The 25,126-nt window shown below is 44.2% G+C and overlaps 1 long non-coding RNA gene across 1 annotated transcript; it reads left to right on the forward strand.

Annotated features, from left to right (window-relative positions):
• Positions 1 to 2,206: 2,206 nt before the first annotated feature.
• On the forward strand, positions 2,207 to 14,689 carry LOC142012109 (uncharacterized). The gene is made up of 4 exons (XR_012645263.1): positions 2,207 to 2,316; positions 3,470 to 3,746; positions 6,340 to 6,480; positions 13,566 to 14,689. It is a non-coding gene; the product is annotated as an uncharacterized LOC142012109 (long non-coding RNA).
• Positions 14,690 to 25,126: the final 10,437 nt, after the last annotated feature.

Raw genomic sequence — 25,126 nt, forward strand, 5'->3', positions numbered from 1 at the left:
CTGATGTTTAATGTAAATTTCTCTTTTCTTAAATACCTTCTATTTCCTCCAGATTTATTGCCTTGTGCCCTTCCAAATAATTCTGGTCATTTCTTGATATTGACCCGCTCAGATAGGCTGTGTTCTTTTCTCCACACCTTATTCCTTTGTCAGCACAGCTATAGATGTTTTGCTCTTTTATTCTTTCCTCACTATTCTCTCCATCAAGGCTGCTAACCATTTTTCTTATTCTTCTTTGAACTTCCATGTTGGAAGCGATTTTGTAAAGTCTGTCCCCATTAAACTGCAGTTCTGCTCTGAAAAAGGATTTTGTAAAAAATGGCATCACTGAGCTTCGTGTTTATGGTCATCCATGACTTACCAGTCAAATCTTTATGCAGTGTTGTAACTATGTTGGTTCCAGGATGTCAGAAGAACAAGAAGAGGAGAAAAACAGGATATCAGCAAAACCAGGTGAGGTGTATTATCTTTTATTGGACCAATTTCTGTTAATGAGAGACATAAAGCTTTCAAACTTACACAGTGAAGAGGAGTTCTGTGCAAGCTTGAAAGCTTGTCTCTTTCCCCTACAGAGGTTAGTCCAATAGAAGAGGATACCTCACCCACTTTTTCTTTCTAAGGGGAGGCCTGTACTAGACATTAAAGTCAGTTGTCGATACCTAAGTGCACTTATGGCAATTCTATAGCTAGAATCAATTTATCTTGTCGTCCTCACAGAGGGAGGTCGATGGGAGAAACTCTCCCTTTGACCTCCCTTACTCCTCACAGTATTGAGGAGTATAGGGGTCAACTGCCAACTCCAGCTAGCTCAATTTTGTGCATCCCCAACAGGTACACATAATCAAACTCAAGAAGTTTGACTCTGACTGGGTTGATCTTCCCCATAGTGTAGACATACCCTAAAGCTTGGTCTACAACAGGGGGTTTAATTAAAATTTAAGGGACTTAGATCGCTTTTATAAAGCATCAGTCTTCACCACAGGGCTCATTAGGTCAATTTTAAGGGGCTCTAAGGTCAACTTTTGTAAACTCAATTTCACAAGGAGTAATGCCAAAATTCAATTTGCAGTGGTGACCTTGGGCTAGTGCAGATGTAGAGTTATTAAAATAGATTTTATTAGCCTCTAGAAGTATCCCATGACGCACCCAATGTGGTCGTTCTGATCATTGTTTTCATCTCTGCTGCTCTTCAGGTGAGCAGGAAGTAGGTAACAGGAAGCAGGGATCATCAGCCCAGGAAGTTTGAATTCATTTCCTTTCTGGCCAGCATGGCTAGCAAAGCTCAGTAGCACACTTAGCTATTAGTACACGCAGCATCACAAACGAGACCCATCATGAAGCAATCAGGAGATTCAGGACTTCATTGGGGGGTAGGGTGGGGATGAATCTGTCCTGATGCAGTTCAAAGCTAGCAGAAGAAATGCAGACATTTACATCAAGATTTCACAGGACTTGCTGCAGAAAGGGTACACAGGGATGCTCAGCAGTGTCGCATTAAAATCAAGGGCCGTTTCTACATAGGCCACTTCCTTCGGAAGTGGCATGCTAATACACAGAGTGAAAGATGCTAATGAGGTGCAGATGCAAATTCCCCGCACCTCATTAGCATAACATCATGTGATTTGGAGTTTGGAAGACTGTTCTTCCAGACTCCAAAATGCCGTGTAGAAGTGCGGCCTCTGGGGGGCTTCCAGAAGGAAGTCCTTCTTCCAGTGGCCCCTTCTTCCCGAAAATTTTTGGGAAGAAGGGGCCTCTGAAAGGAGGACTTCCTTCCGGAAGCTCCCCTGGGGCCGCGCTTCTACACTGTTTTGGAGTCTGGAAGAACGGTCTTCCGGACTCCAAATCACGTGATGTTATGCTAATGAGGCATGGGGAATTTGCATCCGCGCCTCATTAGCATCTTTCACTCCATGTATTAGCATGCCAATTCCGAAGGAAGTGGCCTGTGTAGAAAGGGCTAAGGAGTTGAGGCAGGCATACCAAAAGACCAAAGAAGCCAATGGTTGGTCTGGGTCATCTCCCCAAGCATGCCGCTCTTCTGAGCAGCTGGATGTTCTTCTGTGGAGAGACCCACCACTTCACCCAAAAAATGCCTTGATTCCTCATTAAATACTACTCTGCAGAGCACTGGCAGCAGCAAGATGGATAAAGCAGGATCTGAGGTGGCAGATGAGGAAGAGGTGGATGAAAGGGGTCTGTAGTCCAGCGGAGAAGTTGATCCTACAAACAGCCAGGAGCTTTTTTTAACTTTGGTGCCAGTCCCCTCATCCCAGGAGGTTTCAGAGGCAAACAGTGATGCTGGAGATGGCACTTCTGGTGAGTATGCTTTCTTTATACTGACAATAGTATGGTGTAAGTGTGGTGGGGTGGATCTGTGCCCATTTCCCCTAGAACAGCTTGTTAATATTTTTGGAGATGGAGCTCTGATCCTGTTTGGACATCTCACTAAAGCTCTCAGGCAATTTTGATTCTCCTCATGAGATTTTTGGGGAGACCTGACTTATTACTGCTTCCACGATAAGACACCTTGCCATGCCAAGCCACCAGTAAGTAATCTGGCATCAGGGCACTACAGAGTATTCTTGCAAGTTTCCCAGATTTGTACCTACAAAGGATGTGCATCCTTTCCTTATCCCTTTTTCTTATTCTGAGTAGGCTGATGTCTCCTTTTGCAACCTAGAACAAGCCTGGGAAGTATCATGAGTCATTGCACATGTTGACACAAGTTGTTCTGCCATACAGGACTGGGGGATGGAGGGAAACCAAAGCAGCACCATGCATATTATGCATGTCCCATTAAAGTTTGCACTCTGATTCCAAGCGTGGTGTGTTAAATCCTGTGAAATCAAGGCTAGTGTTGAGAAATATGCCTGCAGCATGCCTGTGGCTTTAAGTCATGACAAGGGTGAAAGGGTTTTGCGTGACATTCTCCGCCCCCGCCCCCGCCCCCGGTGCTGGTGGGCGATCTGGACCCTGCCCTGGCTTACATACATGCCAGCAATACTTTTAAATGACTTTTTTCAAAGAACCCAGCGTGCAGCCGTGCTCCTGCAGCATGCTTGTGGCATTTAAATCATGGCGTGGATTAAAGAATTTCATGTAGTGCACCCTTTCCTGGCCCCAGGACTGGCAGGTGATACAGATCCTGCCCAGTGCTCAGTGGCATGCGGGGCTGGAGCACTGCTACATTATTTTTCCCTGATATACAACAACCAGCCCCCACTTTACCCACAAGCACCTTACCGTGTATGCAGGATAAACATCAGTTGCAGAAGAACTTAAATCCTTCTGGGCAGATCGATTGATTGATTCTCAGCCTTAAGAGTCCAAGAGTGCCCTTGCCATGGACATATGTTGTTACAGTCAAACAGACATACATTCAGTGTGTACCTATGTGCATTGTTCCAATTAAAGATAAAAATGTTGCTAATAATAATGTATGTAATATTTGGACTTAAATTTCTTACAGGCAGTGTCCTTGGAAGTCGGAATAGTCAGGAATAGTCAGGATAGTGGGCCATCCCTGGCTGAAGTGAGACTTGCACAGATACAGTGGAGGAAAAAGACAAGATGGGATTTCATGGCTGAGTGCTTGGAAGAGGCATTCAAAGAATGTGTCCAAGCCACACTGGAGAGACAGCACATGCAACAATGGAGGGACAAGATACTTGAAAATAATAACAAAGTGCTGTCCTTTATCATAAGGCAGACAGAGCTCCTGCAGTCCATAGTTGAATGCAATACAGGTGGGTCCTCCCTGCTATCCATGCACAATTTCAGATCTTTCTCCCCATATTCAGTACCCTTCCCTCTTTGGGTGCCCAGAAAGAGAGGGGGAAGGTCACGGACTTCCATGCAGTCCACTTTCATAGACTCCTCACAGAGCAGAAGGGTCACATTCAGCCACATGTGAGATCATGAACCCCTTGTTTTTCCAGTACCCACCTCTCTGCCATTAGGACCCCCTTAATAAAAACAATTTAGGTTGGAAAAACAAAGTTTTGTATGTTGGTTAACATGCATTAGGGTTGGGAGTGGTGGTGTTGGATGCCTTGCAGTTGGAGGCGGTTTCATAAAGGACAAGCACATATCATGGGTGGAAAAGAGGTGCTACTTAACAGCAGAACATTCAGGTACCTGCCTGCTCATTCATAAATCTGGTTTTCAAGGCATCTCTGATTTGCACTGCACCTGTCTGTGCTCTCCTGATTGCCCTTATGTCTAGCTGCTCCTAATTACTAGTCAGAAAATCTGCCTCTGTCCTCCACACTGGTATGAAATTTTCCCCCGCCCTTACAGGTCACACATATTATGAAGAATACAACAAGCCCTTACGACCAGAGGAATGTTGTCTGCACAGGGGTCTAAGCGGGTCAGAAGGCACCTGCACCTGGCTTTTAAACAGCCAAAGACATATTCTACCACCATTCTGCACCTGTTCAGCCTGTAGTTGAATAGCTCCTTACTGCAGTCAAGGGTGCTTAAACGTATGGCTTCATGAACCAAGGGAGCAAGGGGTAAACAGGGTCACCAAGAATCACTTTGGGCATTTCCACACCCAATGGTGATTTTATGATCTGGGAAGAAAGTACCACTCTGGAGCTTACTGAACAGATCAGAATTCCTAAAGATATGTGCGTCATGCACCTTTCCTGACCATCTCACACTGATGTCGGTAAAATGTCCTTTGTGATCCACCAACACCTGCAATACCATGGAGAAGTAGCCCTTGTGGTTTATGTACTCTGAGGCCAGGTGGTCCAGTGCCTGGATGGGGATGTACATTCCATCTATTGCCGCATAACAGTTAGGGAGCCCCATAGCAGCAAAACCATCCACTATGTCCTGCACATTCTCCATGGTCACTGTCTTTCACAGGAGATTATTATTGATTATCTTGGCTGCCTGGGTGACAACAGCCCCCACTGTAGATTTGCCCACTCCAAATTGATTTTCCACTGACTGGTAGCTGCCTTATTGCAAACTTCCACAGAGCAATTGCCAAATGCTTGCAAACTGTCAAAGCAGGTCTCATTCTGGTGTCACAGTGCTTCAGAGTGGGGGACAGCAATTCACAAAATTCCATGAAAGTGCCTTTATGCACGCAGAAATTTTGCAGCTACTGCTGATCATCCCATCCCTGCAAAATGATGTGGTCCTACCAGTCTGAGCTGGTTTCGGGTGTCCAGGACCTGTGCTCCATAGTGTGCTCCTCTGCTCCCATCAACTCCGTGTTCCTCCTCTCCCACTCTTGATATGCAGAAATGCCTCCCACCTCAAGGTAGTGATCCTCCTGGTTCCTTAGGTTCAGAATCCATGGCAGCACAATGTGGGAGGTGATCATAAAACACTCCACAACAGCTTAAAGCATCTCCTGATCCATGTTAGTCTTGTAATGGCCTATGGTAGGCAGTGTAAAAACAGCACAAATATTCCTTTGGCCATTTGTTTTCAGCTGGAAGTGAGGGAAATGCACTGTGGGATGATAACATCAGACACCTAGAACCACTTGCTGTGACTTTTTTTCCCATAAGACACTTTCATAGAAACTCAGAAAGCAACAGGGCTACAGGAACCGTGGGATGGGTACCCATGATGCACTTCTGCCACAGCTAATTTTTTGGGGATACACTAAGTCAACTTTGTGAATAAGTGTGAACACACACCTTCGACTTTATAAAATCTGGTGTTATAAGGTTGACTTCAGTAAATTCAAATTTATTCCCAAGTGTCAATGTTACCCTAAGTCAAACCTGGTCAATTTACATGTGAAAGATTGTTTACTGTACTTTCTGAATTTGTAAACTCAGCCTGAAATCAGATGATCAAGATTGCTATTTCCTGACTCATACATCAAACTAATAATGATTCAGAACTTAGAATCATATTTTCTTTATGATGCCAAAAAACAAAAAGGTACAAGCATTCAGCTCACTCTTTCATACCACAATTGTGCTGGCTATTTTACTAAAATGTAGTAAAAGCCTATTTTTCTCAATGAAGTAAAGCAAAAATGACAATGCACATAGGGACCAGCACAATTCAGTGGGGTAAATAAAGTGCCTTTTTTAAATGGTCATGTTTCCAAATAAAGCTAATTTTTATGTGCACCTTGTGGACACCTTCTCCTGTGAATGCATTAAGGCAGTGAGAAAAGGATTCTAAAGATCAGGAAGATTCCTGGCTTTTAAAACTCCATTAGCTTGATAATGTTCTTAACTACTGGTCCTCCAAAATCATGACTGTATTTCTCTTTTCTTGGATAATTATACAAAATTTATGAATGTTGGATTTTGTGACCAAATAACCTTTGTTAAAATCACATACCTTTTTTTCTAGGAGCCTCTAGAAACTTTTCCATCACATTTTACTTAAGACTTTCTGGAGAGACTTGCTGCAAGGTGTGCAAATTTTGATACAACTGACTATATTATTCTTAAAACTGAAGCCCTAAAGCCTACATCATGCTTTCTTTAAAAGGTAAGGTTAAGGGAATTTGCTTTTGTAAAGCAGGAGTCCAGTTCTGTCTGCATTGCTGTTGATTTCATTGGTAGCAAGATTTGTCCCTTTGTTCCATGATGAAATTATATGGGTGAAGAAGTGTAAAAGGAAGTGATTAAATGGAGCTAAGCTTGCATACATCCAGCTGGAAAATAATTAGCATCTGTCAGATGACCATAAGAAACCACCACCTCCTCCTCCTTGTCCCCATCCCCCCACCCTGTTAGTACTCAGCTAGAGAAACATGGAGTGTAACAGAAAAACATAAACAGGACCTTGACTAAAATAGACTTACCATGATTGTCACAGCCTTCATATTCATTGCATAATGGCCATGACTAGAAAAATATAAACCTGCCATTTTCTAAGGCTGGTATCATAGAATTGTTTTGCAAATGCATTCAGAAAAATAGAATATAGATCAGTAGTAATCTGCTGTTTATAGCCGGTGTTCCTAGATGATGAGATTCTTCAAATTTGCACTCTTGTTGGTATTTACCAAGTTCAGTATAGGATAGTATAGAGACCCTAAAGTACTTTTATGTTGCATGTTAAGCTTGTTCTTTATTAGAAGCCTACAAAAAGTCTGCTAAAAGTTACACAACTAACATCACTGGAAAATGCAAATTGCCCAAAATTGGAGTCAAGAAAATTGCTAAAATCAACAGGTAGGTAACATTCCATCAGAAAATGCTGCATGGGATTCTGTTATGAATGCCTGATTTGTTCATTGGGGTGCGTGAATTCAGTGTTGCTGGCCAAAGAAGTGGAAATATGAATTGATCACAAAAGAACACTGCTAAGGAAATAAATGTGAGAACTAACAAAACAGTGAAAGGAAATGGACATATTGTAGTTAGCTGTGCCATTTAAACCTAGGTAGTCCAATTCACTGTTTCCTCTTCAGTGTGCTGTTAGTTTACACCAGTTCAAAGTGAGTTTAAAATGCTCTCAGATCAAAATGGTAGCAGTTTACACCCACTTTGGTCTGCTGTGATAGAAGAGATGAAGTGTAGTCTAATGGGAAATGAGGCCTATAGAGTTAAAAAGCAACTTTCTCATTATGTTATAGGTAACCGACACAACCATGTGGTGATGATTTTTCACCTTGTAAAAATGTATCTATATCTCTTCTCTTCTCTAAATCTCCAGGGGGCTTCAGAAAACTGGGCTTATGCTCCTAAGTCACCTGGGGTATATCTACAGTATCATAAAAGATGGGATGGTGTCGCAGCTGGTCTGTGTCAGCTGATTTGGGTTTGTGCGGCTTCGGCTGCAGAACTAAAAACTGCAGTGTTTATGCTCAGGCTTATCTAGAATTGGGGCTCAGAGCCCAGAAAGCGACATTGCAGTTTTTAGCCCTACAACTCACTCCTCACAAGCCTTAGTCAATAGACCGAGGCTTTGATACTCAGGCTACGTCTACACTATGAAACAAACTCGAATTTATTGAAGTCAACTTTTTACCGCTAGATTTTATATAGTCAAAGATGAGTGTCCACTAATGTTCAGAAAGTTGATATAGTGTGTCTCCATTGCCTTCGCTAGGTTTGGCTGCATCTGCCTATCCCACAGTGCTACAGCCCTCTTGCATTCTGGTATTTTGTGTGCAATTCCCCCCCCCGCCCATCATTAGAAAACAAATGGCCCAAGGAATTTCGTGCCAATTTTCAGGCCATTTTACCCAAGCCTGCCCCTGGCTCATGCTGCTAGTGTGATTCCTGAGCAGCTTAGAGTCATTGAACAGAGTGTTATGGCCATTTCCTGAAGTGTCATGGAGTATTTTATTAGAGAAGGCCAGTGGGAGGATGAGGAGGATGCAGATAATTCAGATGATATTGAAGGACTGGAGACCAGAAATGCAGAGCGCCCTAGATGCATTGCCTGCAGTGGAGCGCCAGTTCTAGAGACATGAAACCAGCATCCACTGGTGGGACTGCGTCAGTTTGGAGGTCTGGAATAACTAGCAGTGGTTGCAGAACTTCTACACGTGCACAGTCACTTTCATGGAACTTTGTGATTTGCTGCCCCTGCCCTGAAGCCCCGCAATAGCAGAATGAGACCTGCTTTGACAGTTCGCAAGTAAGTGGAATTTGCTCTGTGGAAGTTTGTAATGCCCAACAACCACCAGTCTGGAAAATCAATTCATGGTGGGCAGATCTACAGTGAGACTTGTCATCCCATTGCTGGATGTGGGGGCTGGCTTGCTGCTCTCGACTTACAGGAAGAACATTTTCACATAACAATCTATCTTCCCCTTGCTGAGTCTGGACAGAGTTGTGGCCGCTTTTCCGATCCTCCTATTTAGCTCAGTGTCCAACGACAGGGTGTCAGTGATGGTTCACCGAGGTAAACGAAGTCATGGACGACCTCTAACGTATAGTTGTCAATGCTGATTGATGGGGATTCAGCAACATCCTGACCAAGTATGTTTGTCTTCTTTAGGCTGATGGTAAGCCCAAAGTCCTTGCACGCTTTGGAGGACTGATCCAGCAGTTTTTCAAGCTGGTCTTCTGTGTGAGACTACAGCAGCATCGTCTGCGAACAGCATGTCTCTGATGAGGACTTCCCGCACCTTAGACTTAGCTTTCAGCCTTGCAAGGTTAAACAGTTTCCCATCAGATCTTGTGTGCAGCAAGATGCCCTCTGTTGAAGATCCAAAGGCATGTTTCAGGAGGAGTGCGAAGAAGATCCCGAACAATGTCGGAGCAAGCACGCATCCTTGTTTGGCGCCGCTCCCGATTCTGAAAGCATCTGATAATGCACCGTCATATTGGATGGTTCCTCTCATGTCTTCGTGGAACGACTGGATCATCTTGAGTAACCGTGAAGGACAGCCTATCTTGTGGAGCAGTTTGAACAGTCCATCCCTGCTGACCAAGTCAAAGGCCTTGGTCAGGTCGATGAAGGCTATGTAGAGTGGCTTCCTCTGCTCCCTGCACTTCTCCTGCAGCTGCCTTAGAGAGAAGACCATGTCAACGGTAGACCTCTCTGCGCGGAATCCACACTGCGATTCAGGGTACACCCTCTCAGCAATCTTCTGGAGTCTGCCAAGGATGACGCGAGCGAACAGTTTACCAGTGACGCTTAGGAGGGAGATTCCACAGTAGTTGTTGCAGTCGCTTCTGTCTCCTTTGTTCTTATACAACGTTACAATGTTAGCGTCGCGCATATCCTGTGGAACCTTACCCTCTTTCCAGCGCAGGCACAGTAGCTCATGTAGGGGTTCCAGGAGTGTGTCCGTGGCACACTTGATTACCTCTGGTGGTATACCATCCTGGCCAGGGGCCTTTCCTGCTGCAATGCTGTCAATGGCTCTCTTCAGTTCATCCACAGTCGGTTCTTGATCCAGTTAATCCATTACTGGTAGGAGCTTGACGGCATCGAGGGCTGCGTCAACCACAACGTTCTCGCGTGAGTACAGCTCGGAGTAGTGCTCAACCCAGCGCTCCGTCTGTTTGGCTTTGTCAGCGATGACTTCACCAGATTTGGCTTTCAGAGGTGCCATCTTGTTCTGGGTGGGTCAGCAAGAGAGTGTAGAATAACAACAAGCTGTACACTCACACCAAAATGCAAGTCTACAGAGCCTGCATCTGTGACCAACACCGCTGTCCTTGAGCAAACTGGAATCCCAACCATGCACACCCTCCTCAGGCAGCGTCGGCTCCGCTGGCTTGGCCACGTCCACAGGATGAATGATGGAAGGATTCCAAAAGACATCCTGTATGGTGAGCTTGCCTCTGGCAAAAGACCTCCCGGATGCCCCCAGTTGCGCTACAAAGATGTCTGCAAGAGAGACCTCATAGAGGTAGACATCGAGCTGGACAACTGGGAAGAACTAGCAGACGACCACAGCAGATGGAGGCAGGGGTTACACAAGGGCCTTCAGAAGGGCGAGATGAAGATCAGACAGCTAGCAGAGGAGAAGCGAGCGCACAGAAAGCACAATAAGGACTTGCCAGACACCCATCACATCTGCAAGAGATGCAGCAAGGACTGTCACTCTTGTGTGGGCCTTCATAGTCACAGTAGATGCTGTAAATGAAGTCCTCAATTGAAACTATAAAGGGCGCGATCCATAGTCTGTGCAGACTGAAGGATGCCTACTACTACTACTATCCTCCCACAGGACATTCCTCAGTTTGTAGTGAATGGGGGACATATTGTATGGCAGCTTGTATGTTTGTGGTGCAACACGCCAGACTTTGACTACATCCCCTCCAGTTGTGGCTTGCCTCTGTCTACCACCCCGTGAGGGATGTTATATATACACACAAATAAGTGATATTACTGCAGCAGGTGTTGCGAACCCTGCATTGGTGATTGGATGCTTGGACAATGTGCAGGGGTACCTTTCAGGCTTCCCCCTGTCCTGGCAACCAATGCATCAGATTTAGGCCAGGGTCGCATCTGAGGATCACCAGACTCAGACTCCCTGGGGCCCTTCCGACATCGAGCTTCACATCAATGTGAGAGAGCTTAGGTGGATCAGAGTGGCATGCGAGGTGTTTCATGTTTCATTGCATGTCAGCAAATACAGACAACATGCACAATATATTATATCAACAGACGGGGTGCAAGCTCCTCTGCCAATATCATGAGGCCCTCAGGCTACAGGAGTTCTTCATTCAGCATGGAATTCTCTGGCAGTCCCGTTACTTAACTGGGGTCCACAATACCATAGTGGACCACTTCAGCAGGTACTTCATGAACCATGAGTGTTCCATTCACCCAGATATACTACAATTAATTTTCCAAGTTTGTTGCTGTCCCCAGGTAGACCTGTTTGCCATGCACCTCAATTCAAAGTATCAAATGTTTCATTCTTACTGGAACTGGAGTCCTGGTCTTGGGCAGATGCCTTTGATGTGTCCTGGACAGGCCATCTGTTGTCAGCGTTCCCTCCAGTTCTCCTCATCCACAAGGTCCTCCTCAGAATACGAGCAGACAAGGCCTGAGTGATCTTGGTGACTCCAGTGTGGGCCAGGCAGCATTAATACTTGGTTCTTTTGGACCTTTCAGTGTACAATCTGATAACACTCTCCTTACGCCTGGACCTGTTGATGCACAAGGAGGGGCGGATTCAGCACCCCAGCCTCCTGTCCTTTCACCTCACAGCCTGGAAGCTTCAAGGTTGAGTGCCACGGATCTTTTCTATTCAGACCCAGTGAGGGAGGTTCTTTCAAATGGTGGGAAACCTTTTGCAAGGACCACATACTTGCAAAGTGGAAAAGGTTTGTGATTTGGACATCGCAGAAGAGGTTATCACCCTTGCAGGCCACAACCCCTTGATTCTGGATTATTTGTGTCACCTAAGTCAGTTGGGGCTGTCCCTGTCCTCTGCTAAATAAACCTGGTGTCTATATCCACCTTTCATCCTGGTCCAGGCCTTTTGTCAGTGTTCTGGGATCCTGTGGCCAAAAGATTCATGAAGGGCTTTGAAAGGGTTAGGCCACCAGTGTGGGTCCTCTTACCCTCCTGGGACCTTAATTTGGTTTTGGTGAGTCTTATGGGGCCCACTTTTGAGCCCCTTGATCCCTGCTGTTTCTAAGTTACAAAACAGCCTTTTTGGTGGCCATGACATCAGCCAGAAAGGTGTCTGAGTTGAGGGCCCTTACAGTGGATCCACCACATATCGTATTACACAAGGACAAGGTTAGGCTGAGACCCCATCCAGCTTTCCTGCCAAAGGTGGTCTCCTCTTTCCATGGCAATCAGGGTATTTACCTGTTTTTTACCCTAAGCCGCATGCTACCCTGATGGAGCAGAGCTGACAGACTGTAGATGTCCGTAGAGCCTTGGCATTCTGCACGGACAGGACCAAGTCATTCATGACAGCTCTTTGTGGCTGTGGCAGACAGGATGAAGGGCCTCCTGGTTTTATCCTAGAGGATTTCCTCCTGGATAGTGGTTTGTATTAAAGTATGCTACAAGCTAGCAGGGGTTCACCCTCCTTCAATCAGGGTTCACTCTACAAGGGCTCAGGCCTCTTCAGCAGCATTCCTATCCCATATCCCTGTTCAGGAAATCTGTAGGGCTGCTACCTGGTCTTCCATACATACAATCTTAGCCCATTAGGCAGCATTCTAGGGAGGACGCTGCAGTGGGTAGGGCTGTATTACAATCATTCTGGGGCTCGGACCCCATGTCCTAACATCAGCTTGCATTCACCCACATTGGAATGGACATGAACAATCACTCAAGGAGGAAAAGACAGTTACTTACCTCTGTAACTGGCGTTCTTCAAGATGTGTTGTTCATGTCCATTCCCAAACCCTCCCGCCTTTCCCCACTGATGGAGTAGCCAACAGGAAGGAACTGAGCAGGGGGCAGGCTGGGCGGTGCCTATACTGGGTGCTCTATCAGCGCCACTCCAGGGTGCACTGCCCTAACATAACGGCTACCGGCTAGGGGAAAATTCTTCCGGCAACTGAGTGCACGTGCATGCACATCTACGTTGGAATGGACCTAAACAACAAATCTAAAAGAACACCAGTTACAAAGGTAAGTCTTTTTTCCAGACCATTTCATTGCGAACATGGTAAGATCCTGGCGGCTAAGGGAGGATGGGGAGATTGACACAAAGCCCTGTAAAATGTAAAGAATGGAAAAAAAAACTTTCTTGGTGGCTCCTCTTAAATCCTGTGCAAGGGAAAAAAGCCACTTAAAGCAAGGGAAAGCCTACAGTGGACATGCCAGTGTCTGGAAGTAGGGTCCTTACAACCCAGCAGCTATATGGTTGGTGGGGAGAGTTTGAGCCCACTGACTGCATGGTGAGCTGGCAGGGGTGGTAGTCAGCCCTGTAAAATGTAAAACACAGAAAAAAACATTCTTCATAAATCCTGTGTGCTTGCAGGGGTGGGGGAAGCTGGGAAGCCAGGGAGCCCTCCAGCAGCATGGTGGGAGGAGAGAAGGCCAGGAGAACCTACCGGCTGCATGGAGAGCCCGCCAGCAGCATGGTGGGAGGGAAGAGTACCAGGAGAGCCTGCCAATTAAAAGGCCAGAGAGCAGTGTGATGATATTAAGGGGACAAATTTTAATGAAACTTCACATTCTTCTTCTAGATTGCGAAAAGAGGTATCAGCATCCTAGGAATAACAGAGTGGAAAAGAAAATACGCTCATACTGTGTGAGCACAGGGCTGGAAAATTTGCCAGAATGCTGTGTGGTTCCTTGATACCAGATTACTTAATGGTTGTCTGGCATGGCAAGGTGTGTTATCATGGAAGCCAGAATAAATCAGATCTCCCTGAAACCTTGCATGAAAAATAGAGGATCTATCTGAGACCTCTGTGGAGATCTCCAAAAAGGATAAGTGCTCCATCCCCAGAATTATTAACAAGCTGTTCTAAGGGGCATAGATCTGCTGTAGCTAACATGCTACCCACTCATAGCAGTTTATAAAAAATGCGCAAGAGAAGCAAAACGATACCCCAACTCAGCCACAACCTGCTTTAAAAATATACTCACCAGAACAGCCCTCTCCAGCACTCCAGAACAGCAGATGCCCGTGAGGGGACTGCCCGCAGGGTGAGGAAGAGCTCCTGGCTGGCAGGATCAGCTTCCTTGGATGCCTGCTGACTGGCGGCGTCCTCCTCTTCATCAGCCTCCGCCTCCTCCTCATCCTCTCGGCTCTCACCAGAGACATGAGCAGGGTCTCCTGAGGAGTCCATGCTACCCTGGTTGGGTCCCTCCCAGGAATCTCATTAACCTGCTCATAGAAGTGGCATGTTTTGGGGGATGTCCCAGATCACCCATTGGCTTCTTTCACCTTCTGATAATTCTTCTTGAGCTCCTGGATTTTGATCCGACCTTGCTAAGCATCCCTGTGTACCCTATCTCCATCATGCCCTGCAAAATCTTCCCATAAATGTCTGCATTTATTTTTTGGTTCGCAATCTGCTCAGCACAGATTCGTCACCCCACACAGAAGTGAAATCCTGGATCTCCTGATGGCTCCATCCTGGGGCTCTTTTGTGACCCTGAGAACTCTGATCGGAACTAGAACCCTGAGAACTCATGACGGCTATGTGGCTAGATGCGAATGCTCCTGAGGTGCGCTCTTGAGGTGCCCATGCTGGTCAGAAAGAAAATTAATTCAAATTCCTGGGCTTCCTGTTACATTCTTCCTGTGTACCTGGAGAACAGTGGAGGTGAAAGCAGACAGAACAGATGCCTGTGGGGCATTGTGGGATGCCTTTGGAAGCCAATAAAATCTATTTAAAGTAACACTGTTTCCACACTAGCATTAATCTGACCTTTTAAATTTGAACTTGGTGTTAATGCCGCATCAGAGGGGCAGGGTGAGCAAGTGGACCTTAGCCCCCCCTTAAAATCGATCTAATGGTATTTGCAGTCAACACGGTCACATTGTAAAATCAAGCTAATTGCCTTAAAATCGACTTTATACTGTAGTGTAGACATAGCCTCAGTGCTGTGGGCTTTTTATTGCAATGTAGACATATCTTTAAGGCGTTTTGGAGAATTTTACCCAATGTTTTTAACAATTTGACACAAATGCAATAGACACAACAGAAGTTGTGGTTTTATTATGTCAGCCAAGTGCGAATGTGACCCTTTGTATCCTACCCCAGTTGTGCTGGTTCTGGAGGTCAGTTAAAGAAGCGTGACTCTATTGATACCTCCTTGACGCTGCTATGCCCAATGTCACCTGGGAGCTGTCGTGTAAAATAGCAATCCAATATGATTTTATATTTGTATACTGGTTCTTAAGCCATATAAAAATCGATCTAGATGTGCCCTACAATTCCATATTAAGTACAGTTATTTTAATAAACAGAGAACACCAGTGATTATATCAACCTGACCGTACCAGCCACATGGTTAAAAAGCCTAGTGTACTCTCATGCTGCTTCCCCCTGCTAGATTAACTGTTAAAGTCAGTAACTAGAGACAAAGAGAAACAAAATAGCTGCTGCAAAGGAGGAAGTATGATTTTATGATGAAGGTACAAGATCTGATCTTTCTCCCAGCGCTCACCAAGTTCTGCTGTGATTTTGGGAAAATCAATTTTCTCTGTGCCTCTTTTTTTCTTAATTATAAAGTGGAATCTTTGCCTCATGCTAATTTTAGGAGTCTGACTTTTTAATGTTTGTGAAGTGCTGAGAGATTTTTGTCCTTAGGAGGCACAAAATGTGAAGGTCGGCCATTGATGCTGTTTGTACCATAGGGAGTTGGCCTCCCAGCTCCCTTTGAAAATGTCACCCTGAACTACTCCCACTCTAAAGCTGTGGCTTCTCACTCACTTCTGGGTGAATCTGATAACTCACTATTAATGAGTGGATAAATCACCTTTAATGATTTGTGTGACTTCTCAAAGCTGTCGAACATTTTTGTTCCAAATAGTACAAAAAAAGTCCAGTATTTAAAAAAAAAAAGTTTTATGCATACATAAGAACATAAGAACCCAGTAAATCAGAGGACTTGGACTTTGGCAGGAACTTTCAAGACTGACAACAAGGACCCTACACTTCAAAAATTAAAATCCTTCCAACGAACATGATTTAAAAAGAAAGCAAGCAGTCCTGTAGTACCTGAAAGATACAGACTAACGTGGCTGTTAGTCTTTAAGGTGCTACAGGACTGCTTGCTTTGTTTTGCAAAGATACAGTCTAACCCAGTTACCTCTTTGAGATTTAAAAAGAGTTAATCTCCAACGGCTGTCACCATCACTTATCCAGCTGCATGACTACGTCAACTCCAGCAGAGGCAATGCCTCCTGTCCGTCATTCAGAAGGAGCACCCTGTGTGCTTGAGCAGACTCAGAGCAACACAGTAGTGGGGCAGCCAGGTGAGAAGCAAGGACCAAGGAAGGAGGCTTTATTTCATTTAAACAAATGGGCGAAGGGGGAGGGGTTAAAAATGCCCAGTCCTCTTAACACATCTGTGGGTATAGGAAACAAGGAATTGTTCTCTTTTTTACAGCAAGGATGCATGAGCTTCCTTTGGCTTATCCATTGCAGGAAAGTTTGGGAATTGACTCTCAGTCTCTGAGTCTGAGGATGCTGTTTGCACTGCTTTCCAGCAGCCCTTAGCAGCTGGTTGTAATTATGCATTGCAGCTTCAGAGGAAGTTGCTGGCTGTGGGGAGTGTGCAGTGCTTGGCTGCAGATCTGCTGTTCTTAAGGGCACCGTGGAGATGTAGAGAGTAAAAACAGTGGCACAGAATGAAGGGGAGGGTGGAAGCCTAATTATCCCCCACTTGAACTGGCTCCCTTGTTGAGTCATTATATGTTTGTGAAAGTCCCTTGACATAACATGTGTATCCCCTAAATGAAGTCAGATGAGGCAAAGTCCACATCCAAATGCCAGGAACTCCTATCACTAAGGACTGAACCTGAAAAACAAGCAGAATCTTCCTGAAAAGCTGTTTTTTCCTACTACGCTGCCTCAAAACAAGTTTAACTGTTAAGCGTTTTGGAGAGGAAAAGTCTGCATCAGGCTGACATATTGTAATGACTATTTTTGGCCTTATCATTACAAATTAGAGTTATAAATAGAGATGTGCAAATATGCAGCTAATTTGATTTTTCATGTAGATGCATGCAAACAGGGTAGTTTCAGTCCACCTGGGTTCTCATAACCACCTTCTGCCTCATCCCAGATTTTGCTTTGAATGCAAAGGGACCCGAGCACAATTCTGCCAGAGTCAGAGTTTTGCAAGATTCTGAACCGTTTATTGTTCTAGGACAGTGGTTCTTAATGTACCTCTGGGAATACACAGAGGTCTTCTCAGGGAACACCAATTCATCTCTATATTTGCCTTATTTTGCAATAGGCTGCATAAAAACACTAGCAAAGTTAATACAAATTAAAATTTCATATCAACAATAACTTGTTTATATTTCTTTATCAGTGCAGCTACACTAGGAGTTAACTTCAGAGTTAGGCACTACTTCGAAGTAGCCTGCAGAGAGTCTACACACACGTCTTCCCTTACTTCAAAGCCCAACTTCGAAGTCCTTACTCCATTCTCGGGACAGGAGCAGAGTCTTACTTTGAAGTTTAACTTCGAAGTAGGATGTGTGTAGATGCTCTGCTTGGAAGTTAGTTACTTCGAAGTTGTACTTCGAAGTAAGCAACTTTCAGTTTATTTTTGTAGAGTAGACACAGCCTGTATCCTATATGCTGAAATGCACGTAAAATATTTATATTCCAATTGATTTATTTTTATAATTGTATAGTAAAAATGAGAAAGCAAGTAATTTTTCAATGCGTGCTGTGACTCTTTTGGGTTTTTTATGTCTGATTTTGTAAGAAAGTCATTTTTAAGTGAAGTGCAACTTGGGAGTACACAAGACAAATCAGACTCCTGAAAAGGGTATAGTGGTGCAGAAAGATTCAGAGCCACTGATTACTTTTTGATCATAGAGAAACCTGTTATCCATGGCTAGTCTAAGCTGTTGGAGGCAGCCATCAGCTCCTTAGCCTCTGAGGCAAACATGAGCCAACTGCGATCTAGAACACTTGGAACAGCCGGGTTCACGTTGAAATCCAAATATCCTGAGTACACAAAAGCAACCCAGTTATCTTCTGTGCAGGTGTGTGTGTGTGGTCGGAATAAGCCAGGCATCCCCAAAAACCTTGTGAGAAGAATTAAAGAGTACCTGTCTGAGAGCTTTATGGAGATGTGCAAGGAGGATCGGCACTCTGTCCCCAGACACAGGAACAAGTTGTTCCAGGGGCTATGTACGTACAGCAGCTGCAACAGATCACACCCAATTGCCTTAGCCCCTTTTTAGCATTATTAAAAATGACTCCACATCAGAAGTGCCCTCCCCGCAGTCAGGGTCCAGCGGCAGAACATCCTGGGATGAGATCCAATGTTCCAAATAGCTCCTGGCTTTCTGCAAAATCAACTGCTCCCATTTGCCTGCTGACCATTGTCCTCCTCCTCATCCACCATGTCCTTGCTGTTGCCAGAGGCTGCCTGAAGAATTTTCTCAGAGGTATGAACAGACCTTTTGAGAAAAGTGGTTGGGTCACTCTCTAGAATCCCACACAACTGCTCATAGAAGTGGCACGTTTGCAGAGAGGACCCAGAACATCCATTTACTTCCTGTGTCTTCCGGTATGCCTGCCTGAGCTCATTTATTTTCATGCGGCACTGCTCGCTGTGCCTGGTGTGTCCTTTTTCCTCCGTTCCTGTGAGATCTCTGCATATATGCCTACGTTTCTTTTGCTGTTTCATAGTTTTCCCAGCACAGATGCATCTTCCCCCATACAGTAGTGAGGTCTTGGATCTCCTGCATGCTCCAAGCTGGTTCTTTTGTGTGACCCTGTGAATTTAGGGCCAGATGTGCTGCTGAGGTGTGCTGCCTGCTCTGCTTATCACACTGGCCAAACAGGCAATGAATTCAAATTTTCCTGGGCTGGCTCCTGCATGTCTGGACTGCAGCAGAGGTGGAGATGATGACACAGTGGTCACATTGGGGCACTGTGGGATGCATCAGAAGGCCAAGAATGTCAAATGTCACAGAGCTCTGTTTGCACCAACCTAAGGCTGACCATGCAAGGTCAAATTTGGTGTTACTCTTTGTGAAAAGTAGGAGTACAAAAGTTGACCTTATGAGCCCTTGAAACTGACAGAATGTTTCTTGTGGTGTAGCCCAGTCCTTAGATTCTGACCAATCTGATTAATCTGTACTATTTGGCTATTTCAGTAGCTCTTTCAGCTAATATCTGTCGTGAGCTTGTGCTGTGCTATAGGAATACTTTAGATGGGCTTGCCCCGTGGACCTCACAGATTTCGTCTTTGTCCTGATGGAGTGACTCAACTATATTGTCAGCAGGACATGTCAAAATTACTTTCCCAGGGTTAAGTACAAGGTGTCAAAATCATATTATTTCAGTTTGGGAATCACATCACAAGGCAGGGCTGTGTCCATGTGTATGACCACCTGAGCAGATAATACAGTTTGAAAACATTAATTTACCAAAGTCCTGCATGGATGTCCATTAGCTATTCTTCTAAAGGGCTAAGGGGACAGAGTCCTGAATTTGCTCCCTTTGTGCTACTCACGTGGTTCAAAGAGAGCAGAAACCTCTGCTACATTTGTGTTGAAGAAAACCCTAACGCAGGGGAGTCCGCAGCAGGCATAAACCCTGAGAACCATCTCACATACCTTCTTCACAGTAACACTCAGAGCAAGGAGCACAAGGGAGGAAAAATGTGGTAGTGCAAAGTGCTTTTCCTGCAGGGGTCGTACTCAGGTGGTGCTAACTGAAGCAGCCTTCATACATATCAGTGGCTGCCTGAGACAGATAATTTGGAGCCTCCCTTGACTGACTCCCCCATATGGTTGCTCTCTGTGAAATCCGTACACAGCAGGGAACTTGTCCCAGTGACTCTAAGCAGTGTCTTTAGTAGTACTTTATTTTTTCTGTGCAAACACACAGAGACATTTTCGCACAGAATAGCCCTGGATAGGGAAATAGCTTGAGGCCTACATATAGAACATAAATTATCAGAATAATCAGTGTTTCTACAGCAGGTACAACGTTAGGCAGGCTAGATATGGTTGATCGCAGACACATAACCATCTGGAGACTGTAGAGAGGCAATTTCATACTTCCCTTTCATTGCTCTGTATAAAGCAGTGTAATTTACTGATTGACTATGTTTAACATAAATGCTAAAACATGAAATATAACCCTTGTAATATTAGCATATGGACATACATCTTAATGATTTATGAAAATAAATGGTGTCCTTATTGTCAGGGTTATCTCACTGTGCTTAACCATCGTCTCGCAGTTGAGGCATGCAATGGGGATGTCTGAATGGATCTTGTGTCTGTGTGGAATTTTAGAGATGAGGAATAACTTTAATGTAATTGACTCTCTTGTCCCTGCTTTCAGCATGTTTCTTCATGTGGGGTGATTAGCAGTAGCTTGGTCTTTTGGACAAGCTCCATCCTTTATTTTCTGCTCCTTTTCGAAGATGTCTCCTTCCATCTAATAGTCTGTGTGTTCATTGGTAAGTAGCATAGTGTTACTGAGGGTGTGTCTACACTTAAAGGGAGATCGACCTGTTCAGGGTTGATCTCCAGACTTGAATTTCACATGGATGGTAAAAGTGGGCAAAATCGATCTCTCTGGGGTCCTTGCTCTCACAGGCCGCGTCTACACGTGCACGCTACTTCGAAGTAGCGGTGCCAACTTTGACATGGCGCCCGTCACGGCTACACGTGTTGGGCGCTATTTCGAAGTTGAAATCGAAGTTAGGCAGCGAGACGTCGAAGTCGCTATCCCCATGAGGGGATGGGAATAGTGCCCTACTTCAAAGTTGAACGTCGAAGTAGGGCACATGTAGCCGATCCACGTCCCGCAACATCGAAATAGCGGGGTCCGCCATGGCGGCCATCAGCTGAGGGGTTGAGAGACGCTCTCTCTCCAGCCCCTGCGGGGCTCTATGGTCACTGTGTGCAGCAGCCCTTAGCCCAGGGCTTCTGGCTGCTGCTGCCGCAGCTGGGGCTCCATGCTGCATGCACAGGGTCTGCAACCAGTTGTCGGCTCTGTGGATCTTGTGTTGTTTAGTGCAACTGTGTCTGGGAGGGGCCCTTTAAGGGAGCGGCTTGCTGTTGAGTCCGCCCTGTGACCCTGTCTGCAGCTGTTCCTGGCACCCTTATTTCGATGTGTGCTACTTTGGCATGTAGACGTTCCCTCGCAGCGCCTATTTTGATGTGGTGCTGCCCAGCGTCGAAGTTGAACGTCAACGTTGCCAGCCCTGGAGGACGTGTAGACGTTATTCATTGAAATAGCTTATTTTGATGTCGCTACATCGAAATAAGCTATTTCGATGTAGCGTGCACATGTAGACGTAGCCACAAGGAGTAAGGGAGTTGTCAACCTCCCTTGGTGAGGACAAACCTTGCAGTCGACTGCAAATATGTCGATTTTAGCTATGCATTTGCCGTAGCTAGAATTGTGTATCTGCAATTTACTGTAAGGTCTAGTGTAGACCAAGTCTGAGAGTAATAATCAAAGCTTGACCATGTAGAAAGGGTTTATTTTAAAACTATATTTTTATTTTTCACAGGCCATGACCAATTATAAAGGAAAGTAGCAAGTGAACGCTTAAAATAGTTTGCCAGTTTTTAAAGGTATCAGGTAAAAAATATAACTTTATTAACAATTACTTTTTAAAATGTCATTCTTATCTAAAACCGAGGAGGATAGCATAGCTACAATTTCAGCAAGGCGACCAACCAACCATAAGCCTCGGGTATTGTTTGATTTCAAGTACTTGTGACCACAAAACAAAACCAGCCCAGCAGATCTAAGTTTGGTGCCCCTTGAAGACAATTCTCAGTATCTCTTAAGGGCCTACAGCTGGAATACATATCATGTCATAAAGATATTGTGAACATCTCCCTAAAGATTTTCACAATACATAGCAACAGTCCTTTCAGAGGTCTTACATTGCACCAACAGTTTATGCAGGGGTACTTTGAAATTGGGTCAAGGTACTTGGAGCCATGATGCACTTTGAAGCAGCTGGAAACATCTTCAAATCCTCAACGCAAAGATTTAAACAGCTACCAAGTTGTAAGCAATTGTTCAGGGCCTCCTTTCTTATAGTGCTGACAGGAGGTAAAGAAATCAAACAAATACATCTCTGTGTTGTTGCTTCTGGCCCCCATCACTACTATATGCGGGAGCACTATGATCTTTAATATATTTTATCTTCACAATACCTCAGTGAGCTAGAAGAGTGCAATTATTTACATTAAAAAGACTGGACAATGAGGCACAGAGAATTTGGTAGAGACCTGTGGTGCCTAAATTAGCCTAATGAAATACTAATTTGGAGAGTTGGTGAATAACTTCATATCCCACTGAAGTCAATAGACCTGTGGGTCCCTGATCGCTTTTGAAAGTCTGGTGGCTTATTTGAAAGATATATCTAAATTTGAATTTAGGTGCCTAATTGTTGTCAATCCTGACAAATCTGGCAGTTTTTCAATCACATAACTCTTATTTTCATGATTATTTTTCCAGAGAATCCAAAATACATACTGTTGACTAATAGCTTGTAAAACTTTGCCTTAAAACATAATGGCCGTGTCTACACTAGCCCAAATCTGTGAAATGGCCATGCAAATGGCCATTTAGAAGATTATTAATGAGGCTCAGAAATGCATATTCAGCACCTCATTAGCATGCCGCTGTCCACAGCTCTTCAAAAATGCCTCTTTGCGCTGCCAGGCAGCTTGTCCAGATGGGGATCCTTTTTGAAAGGACCCTCCAACTTCGAAATCCCCTTATTCTTATCTAAGATTCCGAAGTTCCCGGGGTCCTTTCGAAAAGGACTCCCCCCTCTGGACAAGCCGTGCGGCAGCGAAAAGCAGCAATTTCAAAGAGCCTTGGCCGGCGGCATGATAATAAGGCGCTGAATATGCATTTCAGCGCCTCATTAGTATTCTTCTAAATGGCCATCTGCATGGCCATTTCGAAGACTTGGGCTAGTGTAGATGTAGCCAATGTGTTTGAGTTATGAGGATTCAGAAAAGAACCTGAAACAGGACAACTTAATTTTTTGGTACTCTGAGAACTTAACCAGTGGATTTTTCCCCTCCCCCACCACATTACAAAGATTTTGCTCACAGGCTGAAACCTTTTAAGTAGAGCACGTTTTTACAGCCAACTTTTAAAGTCCTCAGACTACAAGGTTTATGGTATAATGAAAGCACTGACAAAGTCTTAACTGTAGGAGTGGTGTGGGCATTGCTGCAGGTTGATAATATCCAGAGTTTTTACTCATTAAACATAAAAGTAGAAATTTGAAGATACAAGAGAAACTTTTCTGTCAACTTTTTGCTTGGTGGTAGGAGTGACACTGGTGGAGAAATGGTCTAAATCTATATGATCTAATATGCTTTTTAATAACAATGTCTATTAAAGACACCTGGTAAAAATCTGTAATGCTGATTTAATAGAGAGAAAAAAATCACAGTTCTTTAGCAATCCTGTCTTCAGTTTAACATTATGAACTGGTAAGAGAGGGTTTATGTGTATAACATTATTAACTGGAATTCTGCTTAAATTGAAATCAGGCACACTGCCTTCTGTGATCCTAAGTATGTTAGCTTTTTACAATAAACACTTTTAACTAGACAAAAGAATTAGTATAATTTTATATTCATGAGGATTTTCAAAATTCACAAGGCTGTGCAGAGAAATTTCTAACCACATATATTCTGACTTGTAAGGTTGGCCTCTCTAGCAATATAAAGCTGCAACAACAAACATTGATTTATTATACCAGGTCATTACAGTAACTATGGAGAGACAGAGGGAAAATCCACCTCCAAAATGAATTATAAATGGTAATAAAGCACCCAATATTTTAAACACACTTTGTCAGGTTTGAAAAACACAAGTTTAGTTACAAGAGGGATTAGGGCAGAGTGAGTTGGAAACAGAAGTCCGAAGGCCTTGTTCAAGAAGAAAGACTACTTATAAAAATGAACTACTGAATTTAAATTAATCATATTTGTCCCTGACCATGTTTAACATCATTTTTATTTAATTTTAGAACTTAAAATTATGGAGATTAAAATAAACATAAAACTTTATTTTTACCACTTCAATGTGAAGAAGCCCCTGTTTTCCATGCCTGTGGCCTGTATGATTCTTCTGGCAGCACTGCCAGTGATAAAAGGAATAACTCACCCCTCTGAGGGAATTGAGCTGTTTTCTCACTTGCGTGAAAGGCCAACAAACTCCTAGGTGTTTGCTGTCTAAAGGAGTTATATATTTTCTTCAGATACTTTTTGACTGAAAAAAAAAACCTAAGACAATGAGTTATTTGGCATTCATATGCATATTAGATTAGCAAATGGATAGTAAAATTAGACTTCTCTGTCAACTGTTCGCTTTGTTTACAGCATTTGTTGACAATGACATTTGCGTTTTAGAAGTAGTATTGAAAAATTTGAAATGTCGGTTGAACCTCTCTAATCTGGAACTTTCTTGTCCAGCAACATCCATAATCCGGCATGATTTAATTAGCTGGATGACCGCTTATCATGGGTGTGGTCAAGTTTCCTGCAGTCCTATAAAGTTTGTTTTCAGCCACCAGTCCTGGCTCTCAATGTTCTGTGCTGTTATTTATCTGTAATTTACCCCTAAATGTCTTCTAAGACCCCAGTAAGCAGTGGAAGTGTGGGTAATGTAGCTAGACGATACTGACCTCCCACAGCCTGGCAAATTCTCGTCAAACAGCAGTCAGGTCCCGAGAGTGCCGGACTAGAGAGGTTCAACTTGCATATGCCAAAAGATGCCTCTTTTAGAAACTAACCGGGTTACCAGCGGGGAATTTACAGGTAGCAGCGGAGTAATTTCAAATCCTTCCCAAACGCAAAATGCATTAACTAAGGAGCCAGAGACTGGACCCCTGGAAAAATGGTTACTACAGCCGTATACTATATGACCTTAGCTGAGCTGATGCTTTAAGTGGAGTTTTTATAGTGCCTTCTCTTTCAAATCTGTAAGTGTCCCTCATCTCATTTTATTCTCAGTTTCTTGGGCTAAACTATCATTGATTCTCCTTTTTCTTCTTCACAAGTTCTCTTCCTCTTTTCTAAGATGGGGAACTTGTC

This window comes from Carettochelys insculpta, chromosome 4 (genome assembly GCF_033958435.1).
Source record: "Carettochelys insculpta isolate YL-2023 chromosome 4, ASM3395843v1, whole genome shotgun sequence".
Taxonomy (NCBI): domain Eukaryota; kingdom Metazoa; phylum Chordata; order Testudines; family Carettochelyidae; genus Carettochelys; species Carettochelys insculpta.